The sequence below is a fragment of the Phaeoacremonium minimum genome (genome assembly GCF_000392275.1).
Source record: "Phaeoacremonium minimum UCRPA7 unplaced genomic scaffold PA7_03_scaffold_62, whole genome shotgun sequence".
Lineage (NCBI taxonomy): Eukaryota > Fungi > Ascomycota > Sordariomycetes > Togniniales > Togniniaceae > Phaeoacremonium > Phaeoacremonium minimum.
This window is the reverse complement of record NW_006920969.1, coordinates 131,707-143,081: the sequence shown is the minus strand read 5'-3', so window position 1 is coordinate 143,081 and position 11,375 is coordinate 131,707.

The following is an 11,375-nucleotide window of genomic DNA, read 5'->3' as shown; positions in this document are numbered from 1 at the left end:
GGGAGGATCCTTGCGAGGATGATTGTTGCGAGGACGACTGCTGCGACGATGAATGCTGGGATCCCTGTGAGGATGATGATGACGATTGCCTCGCAGCCAGAGCGGCTCGAGATGAAGCATCCGCCAAGGTTGCTGCCAAGGAATAGTCCCTAATCCTTGAAGAACCACTCGTCCGTGCAATCATGTAACTACGAGTATCCGGAGGAGGAGAAGTGCGCTGGTTGTTGGAATCGAGACATCTATATGTTCATAAGTACATTCATTTGAAGACCATCCTTTTAACTGATGCCTGGTTTTCCGCCTTGCTGTGACATCTATCTCTCGGAAAGATACTGTTGGCAAATGATGCTCTACGAATTGTGCTCATCACCTGTGTTGCTTGATGTTATCGTTCTAATCGTACCGTGCCAGCCCGCGTCATGAGTGTCGGGTTTTTTGAAAACATTGTTCGTGAACTACTCCAAACATTTGGATAGCGTCATGTCCATTGATAAGACAGATATTGTGAGAGCAGAGCACCTGAATTATGAACCCATGATCGGTAGCGGTTTGAGGCTACCATGAGGAGGGAATTAATTAGCGAGGTTACTAAGCGAGTCTTCAGCCACCAATCCGGAAATCACCTGGACGCACAGTGGCACAATAACCATCATTCCTTCCTGACGAGCTTCATATTCCAAGTGACGAGCGCATCGAGTCTCCTCCCTTGTCCTGACATTGAAACAACACGCTGTCTATTTTAAAAGAAGGACATCATTTGAAGTACAATAAAGCTTCCATTACCCGGGCACCATGAAGGTTAACCCAAGCCACGATGCGTGGATTTCGAACTTCGAATTGCTTGCTCCTGAGGTCCTCCTCAACATTTTGACCAACATTTCCGATCTGCACACCCTTTATAATCTGCTAGTGGCATCTCCAACTGCATTACACACATTTAGGGAGTACGCAGTTACTGTATTCGAATCCGTTCTTTCAGGTGTACAGTCTCTCCTGCCAGAGGAGATTCAAGAGCTAGTCCGTGCAGTGGTGCTCACACGATCCGGTCGTCTGCCAATATCTTCACTCAGAGATTTCCAGTTCGGCTTCATGCGTAATCGCAAGCTCCCTGGAGCAATCAGCAAGGCACCTATTACATTGGGTCAAGGTAGTATCCCACGTGAAACACCTGCTGTCGTGCTACGAGATGTCATTGCGATCGCTCGACATCTGTCGGTGCTGACTCATACGTGTCTTGACTATTATCTTGAAAGGGTACGCCACGCAAAACAAGTGCTTGATCCTCCCGTCGATGTCATAATTGACGCCGGGCCACCGAGCTGGGTGGAGGAAATGCGAGTTGCACGGGCTCTATGGACCATACGGATCATATGCGATCTTCAACAGAGTGCCACAGACGGGACATTAGCAGCGCGAGGTTGGCCAGCTGATGACATATTACGACTTTTACGGGCAGACCGGGGTAGCCTAAACATTCTTGACGATCTACATGCTGATGAGCAAGAAGAAGCCCAGACCATAGATGATCGTCATCGAATTTTGGAGCGCCGAGCTCGACGGATACGTTCTCAACAAGAGCGTGAGGAGTGTCTCACAGTGAAGCAGTATCTTCAGGAGTTCAGCGGAAACGAATGCATGCCTTGGCCACGAGCCAACTTAGTGTCTTTAAATCCTCAGACGCAAATGCCTGTCGATATCGAAAAAGTATGGGGTGCAGTTGTATACGGCTATGGCGACAAGCTAGACCGGCGACCACCACCAGGTGTGAGAGCACAGCAGAAAGTCCCTCGACACTCGGAAGGCTTTCTTTGGGGTCAGACGCGAAGCAACCTCCTTCAAATCTCTCCTGGAGTCATATACTTTGGAGTCGTAACGCAACATGATGGGGGCTGGATGTTTGACACCACGTTCGACCCCTACCGACGGCTGGGGTTCGCCATTTGGGATCAAAAACGCATGCATCTTCTTGGCTTAATGGACGGCGCACATGCGCCCTTTTATTTACCCTCGCATTACGCCCTGACCTGGAGGAGCCTCCTCTCACCGCAACAGATTGCTGAATCTGAAGCAAGACTGGCAATGCTACGAACCATTCCTTGATACTCTGACTGCACAGATAGATAACAAAGTCTAAAGTAACTTGGAAATGGTTCCCACAAAGCTGGCATGCGGAACCTATATGCCCAAGAGCCCCCGGGGAGACTTGTCTATTCTGATATCACTTCCCTACGGCGAGTCCACATAAAACAGTAACATGATCTTAGCCGTATTGGCGATCCCGCCACCTGTTGTGCCAGTTACAGTGAATGGAATCGTCGGGACGAATACATCCACTTTATTAACGGTCTTGATACCCAGCTTTCCTTTATGCGTGAGGAGAAAATACGCTGACCCAGCGCCATTCGGACTGCCCAGGACGGCGTGAAACTCCGTGGGATTGGCGCTTTCAGTAACCGTAAGGCGATTTGCCCAAACTCCAATGGTTGGACTACCCCCATAGGCATTTCGTAGCGCCTGGAATACGAGCTCTTGAGTCAACTGGTTGGTTATCCACGAACGGAAAATGTACTTCACGTTGCTCACACTGCCTCCAGCCAGTGAGCAGGCATTCTCCCACTCCATAAAGGCCCCATCTGACCATTGCTGAACATGCGTCACGACCATACCCAGATCTCGCCAACCACTTCCGTACTGCTCAGACATTGCAGCATTGACGTTCTTGTTCTTATCTGCAATGACTACGCCAGCATCTACTATAAAGTCATTCATAAAAACTGCTTGTGTTGGCTAAATGAAGAAACACCAGGCAATTAGCAAGGACTTTCGAAAGCTTTTTGATCAACGTTTGAACATACAAATCCCTGTTGTTCCCCCTCTAGATTCTCTAGATCATCGAAGATCATGCCTCCCGCCGAATTTATCCAGTTCTGTGTCTTCACATTCTTTGTGATACCGAGGCCGCTGAACGCTGCATCGAGATAGCTACCAAAATACGGAGCGTTTGCATCCTCGAACTCTCTCCAGCCCTCAAGCTCCATATAGTTTTCTTGGAGTGACGACTCCAGCGAAGTGCCACCATTACGTGTAGCGGCCTGTTGTTGGGTCATGCCGAGTAAGCAATGAAGTCTGTTGCCTGCATCTACGGCATGGCTGTACTGATCAGTTGTAAGCCGTTTGGTCAAATTGGCGTAACTGTCGCTATCCGCGGAAAGAGAAAACTCGAGAAAGTCTCTTGCAGTAAGACTCAACCGACCAACACTGGGAGTCAGAAGAGGGCCAATATACAGAGATACGAGGAACAGCGCAATTCCGAAGAATGTGTACGAAAACATCGTCTTTGTCGCCATTTTGTCGCAGACTGTAACGATCCGCTGTTTAGGGATCACAGCTATCCGAGTCTCAATTTATTGGTGTATACCTAATGATTGATGACAGACGAGCGGTAACACTTGATATTTAGGATTGCGTCTCTTCCGGAGGACTGTCACAGTCAAATTCGGTAGACTATGCATGTTTAGTTGGCCAGGATGTAGCAGAAGTCTTGTTTCTCGATGTATCAGTACATGGTAACGTCGCGCCGCTCCTGGAGGATCTCCTCCAGGTCCCCTGAGAGCTCTAGATTGGCTCAAATCCACTTCAGGGATTTGCAGCCAATTGTAGATGCTAGCGTAGTCGGTCACCCGCAATGCTTGTTTCTAGCAAAGGTGGTCAAGCAATGTTGGAACATATCCTAGAGCAGATCACAAACGTCCTTTGCATTTCACGAAATCCTAGAGGACCATATGGCAACTCTGACAATACAGTAAGATCTTCGTGAACCAGGCCTCCTTTAGGTATTAACCTAGGCAGCGCGTCAATAGCCGCACTCCTTCAAAAGAAAAAGTTATTCTAGGGCTTACTGTAAGTTGTTCAACACCACTACCAAAGAAAATGTGATATTGTGTCCGCTGTAACATTCAAAACCTGGAACTACTCTCGCTTGGACCTGTTTGCGGGGCCACTGGTGGGCCATAAGCAGGCAACATTTGGTCGCTTATAATCTAGAACCAACAACATGCGGCGCAGCGAGTAAATACGCGTCATTTACCTGTGGTCGAATGTTATTATAGATTCCCACGTTCTGTTAGAAGAAGGTAAGGGCGTGGCGCTAGTTCCTACGACTATAATCGTGAGCCTCTTATGGCCTAACAAGCTAAAGTCCGCCTCCACGGGATACACGGGAAATCATCCTCCTGAGCAATTTCCAGCCCTAGGCAAAGTTATGTCAACCTCTTGATGTAACCATGCTTCTGAATGGGGAACAAATAGCCCCGTCTCATTGGTATCAATACCTTGACCAATGCCTGGCTCTTCAGGATCGAGGTGCCGTTTGGCCCGGTCATGATAAGACTAACTTTGAGGCATAACTACATTGCCATATATAGGGGCTTTCTGTGATAAGGCACGAAAAAACTGACGATTAGTTGTGTCTTAAATCTTCTTTGCCAGTGTGAAAGAGTCGGCAAGAATGACTTGGAAACTGGTTGCTTTCCTGACATCAGGGTTTGTGCTGGCTCCGAGGTTGATTCAAGCTGGGTCGCCAACACATCAAGACCCACCAAAAGCGCCGCCTGTTCCTTTTTCCAACATACCCAATGAGTTCAACTCGCCGAGACTAGCAATTGGCGGCAACAATGTATCTTCTCTTACTTCTCGACATGTTTCTCAGGCTGGTCATCCCACATTGTGGGTAAGACAAGCAGAACTCTGTGATATATCTACCCCTTGTGCCGATGGAAGGTGATCAGCCAAAATCATTATCATTTCAACGTTTCATTGTTTTCTAACAGGAAAATAGCTGCTGCGGCGTAAGCGGCGTATGCGGCTATGGCCCTACATATTGTGGCAATGGGAACTGTACATCCAATTGCGATGCCACTGCAATGTGCGGGATCTACAGTGATGGCGGAGACAAAGCCTGTGGAATGAATCTGTGCTGTTCTGGCCATGGCTGGTGCGGTACTGACGCCGCTCACTGTCTTTCTCCTGACCCAACAGATCCTTGCCAGGCAGGCTACGGACTCTGTGAAATCATTCCTCCACCTTCTTGTGGACTAGGCTCCGGCTCTACTGGCGGTCGTTCTATAGGATATTATCAGGCATCCAATACACGCGATCGACTTTGCAACAAGGTGCCACCCAGCCAGATCATCACAGAAGGTTTCACTCACTTGTACTTTGCTTTTGCAGCGGTGAGTACTAGTTCCACTAGAGACACAATCAGGAGAAAGGCCTAACGACGGATCACTTACTAGTTTGATCCAAAAACATACCAAATCATAGCTGTCGATGACGATGATGTTGCCCTTTACAAAGAATTCACAGATCTCAAGAGCAACGGACTCGAGACTTGGATTGCTATTGGTGGTTTTGACTTTTCAGATCCGGGCCTTACCCACACAGCCTGGAGCAATATGACTTCCACGTCTTCCGGTAGAGCCGCTTTCATCTCTTCTGTCAAATTGTTCATGGATCAATATGGCTTCACAGGTGTAGACCTCGGTGAGTTTTCCATAGTCATTATCTAAAAACTCATAGTAGACTGCGCAACTACCTGCTGATTTGATTTATAAAGACTGGGAATATCCCACAGCGGTCGACAGAGGCGGTGGCCCTGATGATACCAAAAACCTTGTGTCTCTCGTCAAAGAAATGCGCGCCAGCTTTGGGTCTACCTATGGTATCAGTCTTACTCTAGCCCCTGATTATTGGTATCTGCGAGGATTCGATGCGATTTCAATGCAAGATAGTGTGGACTTCTTCGGATTTATGGCATATGATCTCCATGGATACTGGGACGCCGATGTCGAGACTCTCGGATCCATCGTCCGAGGACAGGCGGACATACGTGAGATTGCTAACGACACACTTCCTCTCTGGTTTGATGGCCTAGATCCAGCAAAGATCAACTTTGGCCTTGCATACTATGGCCGAGGCTATACCCTAGCTGACCCCAGCTGTAACACTCTAGGTTGTTCTTTCAGCGGGCCTAGCAAAGCAGGACCCTGCACAAATTATGCAGGTGTGATGTCGCTCCGCGAGATTCAACAGAAGATAGCATCAGATAATTTAACACCGCTACTTCTGTCTGAAGCCATGATGAAACAGATCACATTCGACGACCAGTGGATTGGATATGACGATGAAGACACTATTACCCTGAAAAAGGCTTGGGCTGATGGCGAGTGTTTTGGAGGAACAATGGTCTGGTCTGTGGATTTTGCTTCTGAAGGAAGGTAAGGCAACCCCCCTTTCCGAGCAATATGGTCACGAGCACTGATAGCGATATATAGCGGCGATACTCCTCCGAGCACTACTGACGGCACATGTGGTCAAGCGAATGGAGGCACAATCTGTGGCGACTGGCCGACAGGCTCGTGCTGCAGCGCATCAGGGTGGTGTGGCAGCGGAGATGCGTATTGCGGTAATGGTTGCCAAAGCGGAGACTGTATTACCGGCGGTGAGACAACCGATGGCACATGTGGTGCTTCTTGGCTAGGATCGTATTGTGGTGATTGGGCCTCAGGAAGCTGTTGCTCGTCTGCTGGATACTGCGGATCCGGGGATGCTTACTGTGGCGCCGGTTGTCAGTCGGGCTGCCCTACGACCGATGGCACGTGTGGTGCTCAGAATGGCCACAACACATGCGATGGATGGCCAGGAGGCAGTTGCTGCTCTTCTGGTGGGCAATGTGGAAGTGGTGAGGACTTTTGCGGCCTGGGTTGCCAGTCTGGAGAATGTACCGATGTTGGTGGCAGTGGTGTGGTCTATGTTGACCCATTGATCTGGGATGATCCGAGCCCAACTATACAATGCTATCCGCCTTGCACATTTGTCTTGCCTCCATGGACATTGTCATCGGCCACTACCATACAGATTGGTACCATTACGCAAAGCATTGAGGATACTTGGCCTGTGACCACAAACGGGCTAATATCTTACACCACCATCACTACTGTGACGGTGATCACAATTCCCGCAATCACGACGTCCGAAATCCCGGTCTCAAATATCATTTGGTCCCCAGGTACATCCAGCAAATCCTCGATCAACAACATCTACAGCAGTATCGATGTCCCAGGAGTTACAGTGACTGAAGATGTCGGTCCTCAAGGTCAGCCTGGTGTTACTTACGTATACAGCATGGGGCCATATCCTACCACGTCTTATCAAACTACTTCATCAAGCTCGACTTCGGTGGTTGTGGTTCCTCCAGTTACTGTGCCTCCTGGCATGCCTAGTAATGTCCATATCACATCTGGGGCCCAAAACCAACTTGCCCTTATCCAGCTGGTTGCGGTGGCTACCTTTGCTCTGGACTACATTGCTTGGGAGGAGGTGGCGGCATCTCGATCAGTCTTCCTTGCATTGGCTTGGGATGCCCGGGAGGCGGTGGAGGTGGCGGCGGCGGTGATAGCACACCTTGCGCTGGAGCTGGCTGTCCCGACGAGGGCGATGATGAGCCAAGTTCGACATCGACTTGCGCTACCCAAACAACTACAGAATGCCACCAAGTCTGCACGACCTCGCCGTGTGCCACTGTCTGCAACACTTATATGGGCTGCGAATGTCAAACTTCTACGGTAACTGACTACTGGGTGTCTTGTCTATCTTCATCTTGCACAACCACATCGTCAGAGGTTATCACCGGCTGCTATCTCACTGTGACTGCGACAACCATTGGTGCCTACTGTCCCGCAACCATCACTGCTAGCCCTACAACAGATGATGAGGGGGATGATTCGAACGATTTGCCTCAGTTAGGAAACGTGGTGGCGGTGACTTATCCGGAAAGTGTCGTCATTGGAGTCATCCCATATCCCGTGGCAGGTGGACAGGTGGTCATTGGAGGCAGCACGTACGGAGATATACCCGACGTCACCTCGCCATTAACAACTAGTCTTGGCGGTCAGCCCGCCACGATCTATCCAACCTCTGTAGGCTCAAGCGTTTCGATTACAGTATCTTGGGTCACCGTTTCAGAATCAGGGCCAGGTACAACAGGCAAACCAACAAGTACAACGCCAAAACCGACCTCCAAAACATCAACCACGCCGACTACGACTACAACAAGCCCGCCAGAACCTTCGAATGTGGTCTATATTGATTTATATGAGCGCTTGGATAGCGACGGCCAGACAAGCAATTGGGTTCGCTATTGGGAGGTATTTGAAGGCGGTGTTAATGAAGTCATTTACCCATGCGAACTCTCTCCATTGGCTGAGGAAGTGGCTACAAGTGGTACTGGTAGCAGTCCAGGATATCCTAACATTGACCTCAGCTTTACTGCACATGGGATCGACGACTGTAAATACACAAACAAGGGGCGTTCCGAGATAGGCACCTTGTCATGTCCAGGTGTGTCTGACATCGTATGCTATGACAATCTGAGCGCGGACTCGGTCTCTTGTGGTATTGGCAATATTTTCCCGAGTATATGGTGTGAGTGGTAGCATACGGACCAGATAGTTTAAAAACGCCACCAAAGGAAAGATGGAGTCCAGCTTAGAGTTGACAAATTAAGCTTGCCATGAACTCATGCCATTTAATGTACTTGAGTTCTCTGGCAGTGAAGGCACCAATAGACCCTAGTTAAGTAAATTTTCTGCTTTTGAAAGAATTTAGCTGTAATGCTGCCCGAATCTTGCCCTCCCAGAGCCACCGACGACCCGCCGCCTTAACAGGCTCTAAACCGGCGCTAAGTAGGACGAGCACAGGTAGGCACCGAATGCTCTACGAACATGGTTCAGCCAAGTTGGCAGTGCTCTATAGCTGAGAACCCTAATGACATAACTGTCAACTCTTCGTGAGGGCTCTGACAGGGAGTTGTTTTGAGTAACTAAAATGTAAAGAGTAAACACTAGGGTTCTCTTCTTTGTACCATATGCTTACACACTGAGATTCTATATAATTCTAGAAGGCGCTCTATTTGGCTTTCTAATTCCCTCATACTTCGCTCACATATATTTTCTAAGCCGACCCTCTTTTCCTATTCTGACTCCTACCCTCTAGTGCTAATATCTTGCCTTCTTCTTTATCTACTTCTTCTACTACGTCAATAAAGCAATTGCCTAAGATACTAAAGGCAAGATCTATAGAAGATAGAAGAAGGTTTTATAGAGGAGAATAGTTATACGGATAACTATAATATTGTCGATGACAATCTTATACCTAAGATGTCTTAGACTATACTAAAATTATATTATACTAGAAACAATTAGATTTATAAGATAATGGAGTTATCTTTAAGAAGGAACTACTACCTTGAAAAGCGACTGATATAAAGTATAGGTTCAAAGAGGAGCACCCTCATACAACTCCTCATAATCTATAATACCTCATGCTCTTTGCAGAGTTCATAGCTACATCCACCCCAGACATCCTCTCAGAAATGAGCGACCGTGCAGTGCGTACGCATCCATTTCCAGGAATTTGCCTCTGGTGGAACCTTTATAATGCGAAGTCCTGTATCTCGCGCGACCTTACTAATTCGATCACCAATGTAAGCTCTAGTGAGCACCATCCTGTTGCAGTGGCTCCCTATAACAAGAGACGAGGACATTAAGACAAGGATTTAAAAAAAGCAACACTGAGATATTGCGGGACGTAAGATTATCGATAAGCGACGTCTGCTCGAGGAGCCTTAGGAGCCCTGGCTCTAGTGATATTGAGAACATCGATATCTAGGCAGACATACTACATTGAAGGCTAGCAACCTTCCGTCGCTCGCGACGCAGTAATACATCGCAGTCGCTATCACTATCTTCGTGTTACTCAAGACCTTCAAACAGGCATCCCTATCATTTCTAGGAAGTCTAGGGCCGTTACCTCAGCGCATACCCTCAGTATGAGAAATGTTGACTCCTTTAGCTATTCTTATCTATAACCTTCGTTTCTACCTTCTCTTTGGCCTCCTTGGTGCAGCTCAGCCTAGGCTTAGCCCGACTTGGTCAAATGTCTCAGCGTAGAGCCAACTCACCTTAGGGTGTCAAGAGCTTACCTTTGAAGACGGAAATGGATTTTGGTACACTTGAGTTTTGTCTCAGAGTAATGCAGTATCCTGAGACGAAACTTAAGCGACTTTTAAGTCAATATCACTAGTCGCTTTATAGGTTTCTTTGCTGGCTCGCTCCGGTGAGCTGCCTGTATTGTAGACATTGCCAAAGCAAAGATCGAAACACTTGGAGAAGGCTTAAAGAAGACCTGTCTCCCAAATATGGACTGAAATAATCATTATACTTGTTATTCACCAGGTACAGAGTCTACTAGCACTTCTAATTGCGTTTAACATAGTAATTTCTGTGACAGCGAACGTGTAAAACCCCATCAATTCTCCAGTCTACAGCTACAACAGAGGTCAAATCCTGCCGTAGCCTTCACATATGCATACGCTTGAGCGAAGACTCAAGCGGCCTTTTTTTGTTATGAAGTTAAAGCTTTCCCTCAATCGCGGCATTGAAATAAGTTTCGGCATCTTCAATACCTACTTGGGCGATTCCGACTGTCTGAAGACCTGCACTAAGCTGCTCACACATGTCAGGCTGCCTCAAATCGCATCTACAAGCCATCGTTCCCCACTCTGGACTCGAGCGTGTACAGAGCCAGATCCAGTACCGCAACTCATTTGGCGTGTTGATAAATTCGGGAAAGAAGATCGGCACTTTCTTGCTTTGCGGCTGAGTATCATGACCTCGTTCGAGCCTTCTGAGGGTATCACTTTCTTCCTCAAAGATACACCACATGACCTTCGCCAGACTATAGTTCTCAAAGGTCTGCCGCTCTGAGTCAGTAGCATTGGCAAATGGCGTGAAATACCCTGCAGGCGGGTTTGAATAAAAAATACTCTGGGGCATGCAAACGGGGTTAATAGCGCTGTTTTCCCAGCCAGCGGAATGTTTAGTATCCCAGGCCCTGCCAAGAAATGGATGAAGCCATTACGAAGGAGATCCAAACTGTTCAAAATCTACCAGAATAATATCATTGCTTTTAGATAGAACCAAATTGTCAAGCCTTAATTCTGGATAGAAGCTATCCTTAGAACCATGGATATGTTTTAGGGCTAAGGTTATCTACCGAATCCACTTCACTTTCTCTTAGAACTTGATAGGACTCGGATTTGGCGATTGTAGAACATTGTCAAGCAATATGCCGCCAGAATGATATTCTAAAATGAATCCGCAAACAACAGGATCTTACGTTTTCTCAGTAAACCTTGTTACTAAGTACTTTAGCTTGCTTATTATATTAAGATGATAGGACATTCAAAGAAGTTCTCAAAGCTTATGATATATACAAGATATAATAGAGATAGCACCCTTGAAGATAGCCATTTCTCT